The 12,200-nt window shown below is 39.1% G+C and overlaps 1 non-coding gene across 1 annotated transcript; it reads left to right on the plus strand.

Annotated features, from left to right (window-relative positions):
• Positions 1 to 2,236: 2,236 nt before the first annotated feature.
• Positions 2,237 to 2,340, plus strand: LOC130971320 (small nucleolar RNA R71). Its single transcript, XR_009082545.1, has one exon. It is a non-coding gene; the product is annotated as a small nucleolar RNA R71 (small nucleolar RNA).
• The last annotated feature ends 9,860 nt before the right edge of the window (positions 2,341 to 12,200 follow it).

The raw sequence follows: 12,200 nt of genomic DNA on the forward strand, positions 1-12,200 counted from the left end.
TATGAGTTCGTTCCTCTCATTTGGCACCACTGTTATGCCACCTTTCTTGGGAACTACATGGATGGGACTAACCCATGGGCTATCAGAAATGGGGTAGATTACCCCTGCCTGCCATAACTTCATGACCTCGTTTTGTACCACTTCTTTCATGACGGGATTCAATCTTCTCTGAGCTTGAATGGAGGGTCTAGCATCCTCTTCTAACAAGATTTTATGCATGCATATGGATGAACTTATCCCCTTCAAATCAGCTAGGGTCCATCCAATGGCATCTTGATGAGTTTGTAGCACCTTGATCAATTCTTCTTCCTGTTCTTGGCTCAGGGCAGAGCTAATGATAACAGGATGGCTCCCATCACTACCCAAGTATGCATACTTGAGATTAGGGGGCAATGCTTTGAGCTCAGGTTTTGGTGCTTCCTTCTCTTCTTTCACTCTCTCTGGCATGCTTGGCATGGTTGTTTCAGCAGCCTTGATGTCACTAACTTCAATATCCTTGGTGAACTCCTCCTCTGCCACTTCCTTTGTTGTTTCCTCAAAGGTTTCTTGTACTGCAATGTCCACTACATCCACCCTCATGCATTCCTTTAGTGATTCTGATGGATAGCTCATTGCTCTGAATACGTTAAACACCAATTGCTCATCATGTAGTCTAAGAGTGAGTTCACCCTTTTGGACATCTGTGATGGCTCCAGCAGTAGCCAGGAAGGGTCTTCCCAGGATTATCGAAGCTTTGGCTTCTTCCTCCATATCTAACACCACAAAATCGGCAGGAAATATAAAATCTCCCACTTTCACCAACAAATCCTCAACTATCCCATGAGGGAATTTAAAAGTTCGATCTGCCAATTGGAGGGCCATTTTTGTTGGTTTGGCTTCCTCAATCTTCATTCTTCTCATCATTGTTAGAGACATCAAATTGATACTGGCCCCTAAGTCACACAAGGCCTTCTCCACCATGACTTCTCCTATGATGCAGGGGATTTGGAAACTGCCTGGATCCTTCAATTTCTGAGGCAATTTGTGTTGAATGATGGCACTGCATTCTTCAGTCAACAACACAGTTTCATCATTTCTCCAGCTTCTCTTCTTGGTCATTAATTCCTTTAAGAATTTTGCATAGAGTGGCATTTGCTCTATTGCCTCAGCAAACGGAATGTTGATTTGAAGCTTCTTGAAAATTTCCAAAAATCTGGAGAATTGGCCATCCTTTTCACTTTTCATCAAACGTTGAGGATATGGTGCTTTGGGTGTATAAGGCTTCAGGACCTCTTTTTCTTTTTCTTTTGTTGCAGACGGTGTAAAAGATTGTCCCTGTTCCTTGTCTCTCACATTTTCCTTTGCTTCATCCTCTGTGGTTTCCTTTGAGATCTCCTTTAGCTTCTTTCCACTTCTGAGGGTTATGGCCTTACATTCTTCCCTTGCAATAGCCTTGGCAGCATGAGAAACGCTTGGCCCAGGGGTTTGCTTAGACAAATACCCAATTTGATTTTCTAGCTTCTGGATGGCAGCTCCTTGGTTTTGCAAGTTAGAATTTACTTCTTCCTTAAAGGCTTTCAATTCGGTTATGTCTTGACCCATGGTTGCAAGCATTCCTTCTATCCTGTTTAATTGATCTTGAAATTGTTGGTTCGGATTAGGTTGGGCAGGTTGATTATTTTGGCCATGATATGGTGGTTGGGAGTAAGTGTTTTGTGTGGCTTGGTATGATCTTTGGTTGGAGTTTTGGTATGTGGAATTGTTATGTTGGTTGGGGTTGTAAGGTTTGTGGTTTTGTGGTTGGGTTTGCTGGTTTCCCCACCCAAAGTTTGGGTGGTTTTTCCAGCCTGGGTTGTAAGTGTTGGAATGTGGATCATATGGTTGCCTTTGTTGATTTCCCACATAGTTGGCCTCTTCCCAATCACCTCCTTTAGTGCTTGCTTCCTCTTGATCTTGTGTGTGTATTGCAGCCACTTGATTTGTTTCTAATTTCCTGGTGAGCTCTGCTAGTTGCTTGGCAAACACCTTGTTTTGGGCTAGAATTGTATCAACATGGTTCAGCTCCATGACTCCCTTAGTGTTGTGTCTCTCTGAAGCATAGTAGTACTCATTCTCAGCCACTGTCTCAATCACTTCAATGGCTTCTTCCACAGTCTTTTTCCTGTTCAATGAACCTCCTGATGAATGGTCTACAGCCTTCCTTGATTCATAAGAAAGTCCATCATAGAAAATATGCAATTGCACCCAGTCATGGAACATGTCTGGTGGGCATTTCCTTGTCAAATCCTTGAACCTTTCCCATGCCTCGTAGAGAGTTTCACCATCTTGTTGTCTAAAAGTCTGAACCTCAGATCGAAGCCTATTGACCTTTTGTGGGGGGTAGAAACGTGCCAGAAACTTGCTTTCCACCTCATCCCAGGTTGTTAGGCTCCCCCTTGGGAATGATTCCAGCCACTTAGCTGCCTTGTCCCTAAGTGAAAATGGGAACAAGAGCAGTTTATAGGTATCTTCCTGGACTCCATTGGACTTCACAGTGTCGCAAATTCTCAGGAATTTTGTGAGATGTTGGTTTGGATCTTCATTAGCACTCCCACCAAATGAACAATGATTCTCCACCAGTGATATTAGCTGTGGTTTGAGTTCAAAATTGTTGGCCTGAATGGGTGGTTTCTGAATGCTGCTACCACAATTCCCAGAGGTTGGGTTTATGTATGAACCAAGAACCCTCCTCTCGGGAATGGCATTGTTTCCATCAGCTCTCTCATGGTTTTGAACTTCTCTATCCATGTTGAGATCTAGAGCTTCCTCAAAATTGTCCTCAGATTCTCCTTCAGATTCTTCTTCTCCCAGTACTCTCTTCCCTATTGCTTCCCTTCTAAGTTTATGAAGGGTCCTCTCTGGTTCGGTATATGGATGAGTTGATGTCTCTCCTCTCCTACCTGTCATACAAGAACACAGCACAGGCAACAAACAAGTGAAATACTCTTGGTTAATGGAAGAGTATGGTTAGAGCAGTTGAGGAATTAATTCAAATAGTTAGTGAGTCAGTGAGTTAGTTGCTTGAATTTAAAGGCATAAAGAAAGAAAGCAAGTAACAGAGTGCAGAAATTAAAATTCAACAAGTAACTTGAACTGAATTAACAAAACAAGAAAAATGCTCAATCTAGTTAACTTCCAATTTGATAATTGTCAATCGAAAACCAATCCCCGGCAACGGCGCCATAAACTTGATAGCTACGATTTTAGGAAATTGCACGATCGGCAAAAATTCCTTCCGGCAAGTGCACCGGTTATCGTCAAGTAAAAACTCACAATAGAGTGAGGTCGAATCCCACAAGGATTGGTTGAGTGAGCAATTCGGATTAGAAGTGTGTTCTAGTTGAGCGGAATCAAGATTTAGATGAGAATTGCGGAATGTAAAATTGGCGGGAAAAGTAAATGGCAAGAAATTAAAATTGCGAAATCTTAAATTGCATGAATTAAAGAGCGAGAAGCTAAATTGCTGAAATTAAAAAGGGATCGGGGTGATTGCATGAATTTAATTGCAGAATGTAAAGAGAAAGTGGTGATCAGAAATGGGGAATTCATTGGGTTTCAGGAGATATTGAGATCTCCGAATCAAAACATTTTTATCCCTTCCTCAACCAATGCATTCATTGAATTTTGCTTGGCAATCTTATATGATTGGATCCCAATCCCTTGGCTCACCAATTCTCTCTAAAAAACAAACAAATTCCCAATCCCTTGGTTTAAATGTTCGTAAGAAGAGATGATGCTCGATCACTGATTATACCACACAGTTTCATGAACCACAATTTGGTAGGATTACATGTCACAATATCCATCCAAACCCCAATCCAATTCACTGTGAGAAAGCTTCTCTAGCATGAATCCTCCATTCCTTTCCCAAGGTTCCGAAGGATTCCAATTATGGATAGTTTCTTTCCCAAGACAACTAACCAATGGAATTAGATCGAGGAGCTTTCTAACAAAATTCAAGAGAAAAGATTGAAGAAGAAGATAAAAACTATTATTGATTCATTGAATTACAATAGAGCTCCCTAACCCAATGAAAGGGGGTTTAGTGAGTCATAGCTCTGAATTCAATTACAAAAAGTATGAAAACTAGAAAAAATGATCCCCCAAAAGTCTCCTAACTAACTTAAATTCTATCCTATTTATACACTTTCTAAATTGAGCTTCTGTTGTATTTCTTGGGCTTTGAGGCCTTTCCCTGATTTCCTTTTGCTTTGGGTTTATGATCCATAATCCTGATGAGGCTGCTGATCCAATTCTGTAACATTCATTGAGCCAACTTAGTGATAATCAAGTAATGACACATGACTCAACAAATTGAAATTCCAGACTCATCAATTCTTCAGGCCCAATCCCATAAACCATGATATTCAATTGGGTTTCATACCAGAGTACGTTTAAGTTAATGTTTGTGCTCAAATGCTAACTTAAACTGCAATATCTTTGGCCCAGAAACCTTTTCAAATAGTGGCGTTTAAGTTGCAGTTTAAGCTTAAACTGCAACTTAAACGTTGAACACTCCTGGAGGTGGTATAAATCAAGCACGTTTAAGCTTCAGTTTAAGGTTAAACTAAAGCTTAAACGTGGAAATGGAAGAAAGCAACCCTTGGAGGGTAAAGTAGTCGAACACGTTTAAGCTTCAGTTTAAGGTTAAACTGAAGCTTAAACGTGGAAATGGAAGAAAGCAACCCTGGAGGAGAATGGTCGAACACGTTTAAGCTCCAGTTTAAGCTTAAACTGGAACTTAAACGTGGAAATGAAGAAAGCAACCCTGGAGTGTAGATTTTGGTCGAACGCGTTTAAGCTCCAGTTTAAGGTTAAACTGGAGCTTAAACGTGGAAATGGCTCCCTGGTGCATTTCCCATTTCTGGCGTTTAACTTCCAGTTTAAGGTTAAACTGGAGGTTAAACGCCACCTTCAGCTTTTCCTCAGCTTTCATGATTTTGGCGTTTAAGCTCCAGTTTAAGCTTAAACTGGAGCTTAAACTGGAGCTTAAACTCCACATGTGATATTCAAGCTTCCTTTATTGATTTTGTTGCTTCCTTGCCTAGCCTCTTCTTCCCTGAAATCATCCAAACAACTGCATCAAAGTCTTGCAAAATTTCATGAGAAATCTTCCATTCATAGCATTCAAGTAATATAACTAAAAACTCATGGAATTTGCATCAAAATCATACTGTTTGGATGGTTCATTACTTTGTTATTCATTTAACCATTCTTGGTTACTTTAAGCTCAAGAAAATGCATAAAACAACTAAAACTAACAGAAAAATGCTAGTGAAACTAGCCTAAGATGCCTTGGCATCAAAATGTTCAACACACCCTGTCACGGCACGGCTAATCATCTTTCGGTTCTCAATCAGGTTGGAATAGAATCCATTGATTCTTTTGCGTCTGTCACTAACGCCCAGCCTTCAGGAGTTTGAAGCTCGTAGAACGGGAGTGTTGTCAGGCACGCGTTCATAAGTGAGAATGATGATGAGCGTTACATAATCATCACATTCATCAAGTTCTTGAGTGCGAATGAATATCTTGGAATAAGAACAAGCTGAATTGAATAGAAGAACAATAGTAATTGCATTAATACTCGAGGTACTGCAGAGCTCCACACCTTAATCTATGGTGTGTAGAAACTCCACCGTTGAAAATACATAAGAACAAGGTCTAGGCATGGCCGAATGGCCAGCCTCCCAATACATGATCAAAAGACTCAAAATGATCAAGGATCCAAAGATTCAAAGATCTAAAGATGATCTAAGATCCAAAGATGAAAATACAATAGCAAAATGTCCTATTTATAGAGAACTAGTAGCCTAGGGTTTACAGAAATGAGTAAATGACATAAAAATCCACTTCCGGGCCCACTTGGTGTGTGCTTGGGCTGAGCATTGAAGCATTTTCGTGTAGAGACTTCTCTTGGAGTTAAACGCCAGCTTTTGTGCCAGTTTGGGCGTTTAACTCCTATTCTTGTGCCAGTTCCGGCGTTTAACGCCGGGCAGTTTTGAGCTGATTTGGAACACCGATTTGGGCCATCAAATCTCGGGCAAAGTATGGACTATTATACATTGCTGGAAAGCCCAGGATGTCTACTTTCCAACCCGTTGAGAGCTCGCCAATTGGGCTTCTGTAGCTCTAGAAAATCCACTTCGAGTGCAGGGAGGTCAGAATGCAACAGCATCTGCAGTCCATTTCAGTCTCTGAATCAGATTTTTGCTCAGGTCCTTCAATTTCAGCCAAAAAATACCTGAAATCACAGAAAAACACACAAACTCATAGTAAAGTCCAGAAAAGTGAATTTTAACTAAAAACTAATAAAAATATACTAAAAACTAACTAAAACATACTAAAAACATACTAAAAACAATGCCAAAAAGCGTACAAATTATCCGCTCATCACAACACCAAACTTAAATTGTTGCTTGTCCCCAAGCAACTAAAAATCAAATAAGATGAAAAGAAGAGAATATTCAATGAATTCCAAAAACATCTATGAAGATCAGTATTAATTAGATGAGCGGGGCTTTTAGCTTTTTTGCCTCTGAATAGTTTTGGCATCTCACTCTATCCTTTGAAATTCAGAATGATTGGCTTCTATAGGAACTCAGAATCTAGATAGTGTTATTGATTCTCCTAGTTAAGTATGATGATTCTTGAACACAGCTACTTTATGAGTCTTGGCCGTGGCCCAAAGCACTCTGTCTTCCAATATTACCACCGGATGCATACATGCCACAGACATATAATTGGGTGAACCTTTTCAGATTGTGACTCAGCTTTGCTAGAGTCCCCAATTAGAGGTGTCCAGGGTTCTTAAGCACACTCCTTTTGCCTTGGATCACAACTTTATTTCTTTCTTTTTCTTTCTTTTTCTCTTTCTCCCTTTTTTTTCGTTCTTTTTCTTCTTTTTTTTCGCTTCTTCTCTTTTTTTTTCTTTTTGTATTCACTGCTTTTTCTTGCTTCAAGAATCATTTTTATGATTTTTCAGATCCTCAGTCACATGTCTCCTTTTTCATCATTCTTTCAAGAGCCAACCATTCATGAACAAAAAATTCAAAAGACATATGCACTGTTTAAGGATGCTGGTGCACGAAATTGTGATCACTACTTTTCACAACTCAAATAATCCCTAGTAATGGCCCCAAAAACTTGGTGCTCAATACCATGGCATAAACACAACTTCGCACAACTAACCAGCAAGTGCACTGGGTCGTCCAAGTAATAAACCTTACGCGAGTAAGGGTCGATCCCACGGAGATTGTTGGTATGAAGCAAGCTATGGTCACCTTGTAAATCTTAGTCAGGCAGACTCAAATGGGTATAGATGATGAATGAAACATAAAGATAAAGATAGAGATACTTATGTATATCATTGGTGAGAGCTTCAGATAAGCGTATGAAGATGCCTTCCCTTCCGTCTCTCTGCTTTCCCACTGTCTTCATCCAATCATTCTTACTCCTTTCCATGGCAAGCTTATGCAAGGGTTTCACCGTTGTCAGTGGCTACCTCCCATCCTCTCAGTGGAAATGTTCAACGCACCCTGTCACGGCACGGCTATCCATCTGTCGGTTCTCGATCAGGCCAGAATAAAATCCATTGATTCTTTTGCGTCTGTCACTAACGCCCCGCCTTCAGGAGTTTGAAGCATGTCACAGTCATTCAATCATTGAATCCTACTCAGAATACCACAGACAAGGTTTGACCTTCCGGATTCTCTTGAATGCCGCCATCAGTTCTTGCCTATACCATGAAGACTCTGATCTCACGGAATGGCTGGCTCGTTTGTCAGGCGAGCACTCGGTTGTCAGGCGATCAACCATGCATCGTGTATCAGGAATCCAAGAGATATTCACCCAATCTAAGGTAGAACGGAGGTGGTTGTCAGTCACACGTTCATAGGTGAGAATGATGATGAGTGTCACGGATCATCACATTCATCAAGTTGAAGAACAAGTGATATCTTGGACAAAGAACAAGCGGAATTGAATAGAAGAACAATAGTAATTGCATTAATACTCGAGGTACAGCAGAGCTCCACACCTTAATCTATGGTGTGTAGAAACTCCACCGTTGAAAATACATAAGAACAAGGTCTAGGCATGGCCGAATGGCCAGCCTCCCAAAGTGAGTTCAATCATAAAAACATGATCAAAAGCTCTCTGAATACAATAGTAAAAGGTCCTATATATAGAGAACTAGTAGCCTAGGGTGTACAGAGATGAGTAAATGACATAAAAATCCACTTCTGGGCCCACTTGGTGTGTGCTTGGGCTGAGCAATGAAGAATTTTTCGTGTAGAGACTCTTCTTGGAGTTAAACGCCAGCTTTTATGCCAGTTTGGGCGTTTAACTCCCATTTTGGTGCCAGTTCCGGCGTTTAGCGCTGGGAAATCTGAAGGTGACTTTGAACGCCGGTTTGGGCCATCAAATCTTGGGCAAAGTATGGACTATCATATATTGCTGGAAAGCCCAGGATGTCTAATTTCCAACGCCGTTGAGAGCGCGCCAATTGGGCTTCTGTAGCTCCAGAAAATCCACTTCGAGTGCAGGGAGGTCAGAATCCAACAGCATCTGCAGTCCTTTTCAGTCTCTGAATCAGATTTTTGCTCAGGTCCCTCAATTTCAGCCAGAAAATACCTGAAATCACAGAAAAACACACAAACTCATAGTAAAGTCTAGAAAAGTGAATTTTAACTAAAAACTAATAAAATATACTAAAACTCACTCAAACTACTAAAACATACTAAAAACAATGCCAAAAAGCGTACAAATTATCCGCTCATCACAACACCAAACTTAAATTGTTGCTTGTCCTCAAGCAACTGAAAATCAAATAAGATAAAAAGAAGAGAATATACTATAGACTCCAAATTATCAATGAAACTTAGCTCCAAATTAGATGAGCGGGACTAGTAGCTTTTTGCCTCCGAACAGTTTTGGCATCTCACTTTATCCTTTGAAATTCAGAATGATTGGCTTCTTTAGGAACTCAGAATCCAGATAGTGTTATTGATTCTCCTAGTTAAGTATGATGATTCTTGAACACAGCTACTTATTGAGTCTTGGCCGTGGCCCAAGCACTCTGTCTTCCAATATTACCACCGGATACATACATGCCACAGACACATAATTGGGTGAACCTTTTCAGATTGTGGCTCAGCTTTGCTAGAGTCCCCAATTAGAGGTGTCCAGGGTTCTTAAGCACACTCTTTTGCCTTGGATCACAACTTTATTTCTTTCTTTTTCTTTTTTTTTTTTTTTTTTCGTTTTTCTCCCTCTTTTTTTTGTATTCACTGCCTTTTCTTGCTTCAAGAATCATTTTTATGATTTTTCAGATCCTCAGTAACATGTCCTCCTTTTTCATCATTCTTTCAAGAGCCAACAATTTTAACATTCATGAACAACAAACTCAAAAGACATATGCACTGTTCAAGCATACATTCAGAAAACAAAAGTATTGTCACCACATCAAACTAATTAAGCTAGTTTTAAAGATGAATTCGAAATCCTGTACTTCTTGTTCTTTTGTAATAAAAACAGTTTTCATTTAAGAAAGGTGATGGATTCATAGGACATTCATAACTTTAAGGCATAGACACTAAGACACTAATGATCATAAGACACAAACATAGATAAACATAAGCACTAAAATTCGAAAAACAAGAAAATAAAGAACAAGGAGATTAAAGAACGGGTCCACCTTAGTGATGGCGGCTTGTTCTTCCTCTTGAAGGTCTTATGGAGTGCTTGAGCTCCTCAATGTTTCTTCCTTGTCTTTGTTGCTCCTCTCTCATGATTCTTTGATCTTCTCTAATTTCATGGAGGAGGATGGAATGTTCTTGGTGCTCCACCCTTAGTTGTCCCATGTTGGAACTCAATTCTCCTAGGGAGGTGTTCAGTTGCTCCCAATAATCTTGTGGAGGAAAGTGCATCCCTTGAGGCATCTCAGGGATCTCATGATGAGAGGGGTCTCTTGTTTGCTCCATCCTTTTCTTAGTAATGGGCTTGTCCTCATCAATGGGGATGTCTCCTTCTATGTCAACTCCAACTGAATAACAGAGGTGACAAATGAGGTGAGGAAAGGCAAACCTTGCCAAGGTAGAGGACTTGTCCGCCACCTTATAAAGTTCTTGGGCTATAACCTCATGAACTTCCACTTCTTCTCCTATCATGATGCTATGGATCATGATGGCCCGGTCTAGAGTAACTTCGGACCGGTTGCTAGTGGGAATGATTGAGCGTTGGATAAACTCAAACCATCCTCTAGCCACGGGTTTGAGGTCATGCCTTCTTAATTGAACCGGCTTCCCTCTTGAATCTCTCTTCCATTGGGCGCCCTCTTCACAAATGTCAGTGAGGACTTGGTCCAACCTTTGATCAAAGTTGACCCTTCTAGTGTAAGGATGTTCATCTCCTTGCATCATAGGCAAGTTGAATGCCAACCTTACATTTTCCGGACTAAAATCCAAGTATTTCCCCCGAACCATAGTAAGCCAATTCTTTGGATCCGGGTTCACACTTTGATCATGGTTCTTGGTGATCCATGCATTGGCATAGAACTCTTGAACCATTAAGATTCCGACTTGTTGAATAGGGTTGGTAAGAACTTCCCAACCTCTTCTTCAGATCTCATGTCGGATCTCCGGATATTCACTCTTTTTGAGTGAAAAAGGGACCTCGGCAGGGACGGATTTACATTGGTTAGTGTGGGGGCAAGTGCCCCCACTGAGTTTTAAAAATTTTATATGTAGTATATAGTAAAAATAATTTTTTGCCCCCACAAAGTAAATAAATTTGACCCCATCCATATTTATTTCCTTAGTTCACAACATCTATACAAATGAAAAGAAGAAAGATTAAATGATTTTATTATATTATAAAATATTATATCAATTATTTAATAAAAATAATTAAATAAATATAATAAAAGAACTAATAATAATAACCTAATCAATTTGAATCATTTCAATTTTTCAAAGTGTTGTTTAAAAATTATTCAAATAATTTAGATATCTAATGTTTTCATTTATTTCTTCTCTTGAACATTATTTTACTCCATTAAATGTGTGATTGTTGTCTCTATTTCTAAAAATAATATCTTCCGTTTAAATATATTAAGATGAAAATTCAGGTGCAATTAATTTTATGTAAAGTTGATAATTGAGAGTCGCTAAATAAAAATTTAGTCAAATTAATTAAATTATTTAACTGTTTTCAACTATTAATTTTACTACCAATTCTAATTCATCTTTCTATATGATTTTATTTAAGATCTTCTTAATGAAGTGAGAATTAGTTCATATATGTGAAAAAAATTAAACCCATGCATGCCTTATTACATGTTTCTGTTTTTTCTTATTCATGTGATTAATTTTACTACAAAATCAAAGAAAATTTATAGCCAAAGCAGCAGTAGCGTGTTGTGTATATATGATTGCACCGTTACTTTTACGAGCGGTATTTTATTTTGTTTCATGAATTGATTTTAAAATTATATTTGATTAGTGAATTTAATTTTAATTTTAATTTTATGATGTTGAATTATTAACAGATTATTGTTTAAATGATTATTTTATTGTTTTAATTTATTTATGAGATAATTTAAAAATTAATTATATTTTTTAATAATAAATATAATTATAAAAATAATTATCATATTATGTATATTTTGCCCCCACTCATAAAATTTTCTGGATCCGTCACTGGACCTCGGGGATCACCTTCTTCAAGGCCACAACTTCATAGAAGTGGTCTTGATGCACCCTTGAGATGAATCTCTCCATCTCCTATGACTCGGAGGTGGAAGCTTTTGCCTTCCCTTTCCTCTTTCTAGAGGTTTCTCCGGCCTTGGATGCCATAAATGGTTATGGAAAAACAAAAAGCAATGCTTTTACCACACCAAACTTAAAAGGTTTGCTGTCCTTAGAAGAAGAAATGAGGAAGAAGGGAATGTTGTGTTCGGCCAAATGAATGGGTGAAGAAGGGTTTATTTAGGAGAGGGGGCTCATGGTTCGGTCATGTATCGGTGGATTTGGGAGGGAAAGTGATTTGAATTTGAAGGTGAGGTGGGGGTTTTATGAAGGATGGATGTGAGTGGTGAAGAGAAAGATGGGATTTGATAGGTGAAGGGTTTTTTGGGGAAGAGTCTTGAGGTGATTAGTGAATGGGTGAAGAAGAAGAGAGAGTGG

This window comes from Arachis stenosperma, chromosome 3 (assembly GCF_014773155.1).
Source record: "Arachis stenosperma cultivar V10309 chromosome 3, arast.V10309.gnm1.PFL2, whole genome shotgun sequence".
NCBI classification, from domain to species: Eukaryota; Viridiplantae; Streptophyta; class Magnoliopsida; order Fabales; family Fabaceae; genus Arachis; species Arachis stenosperma.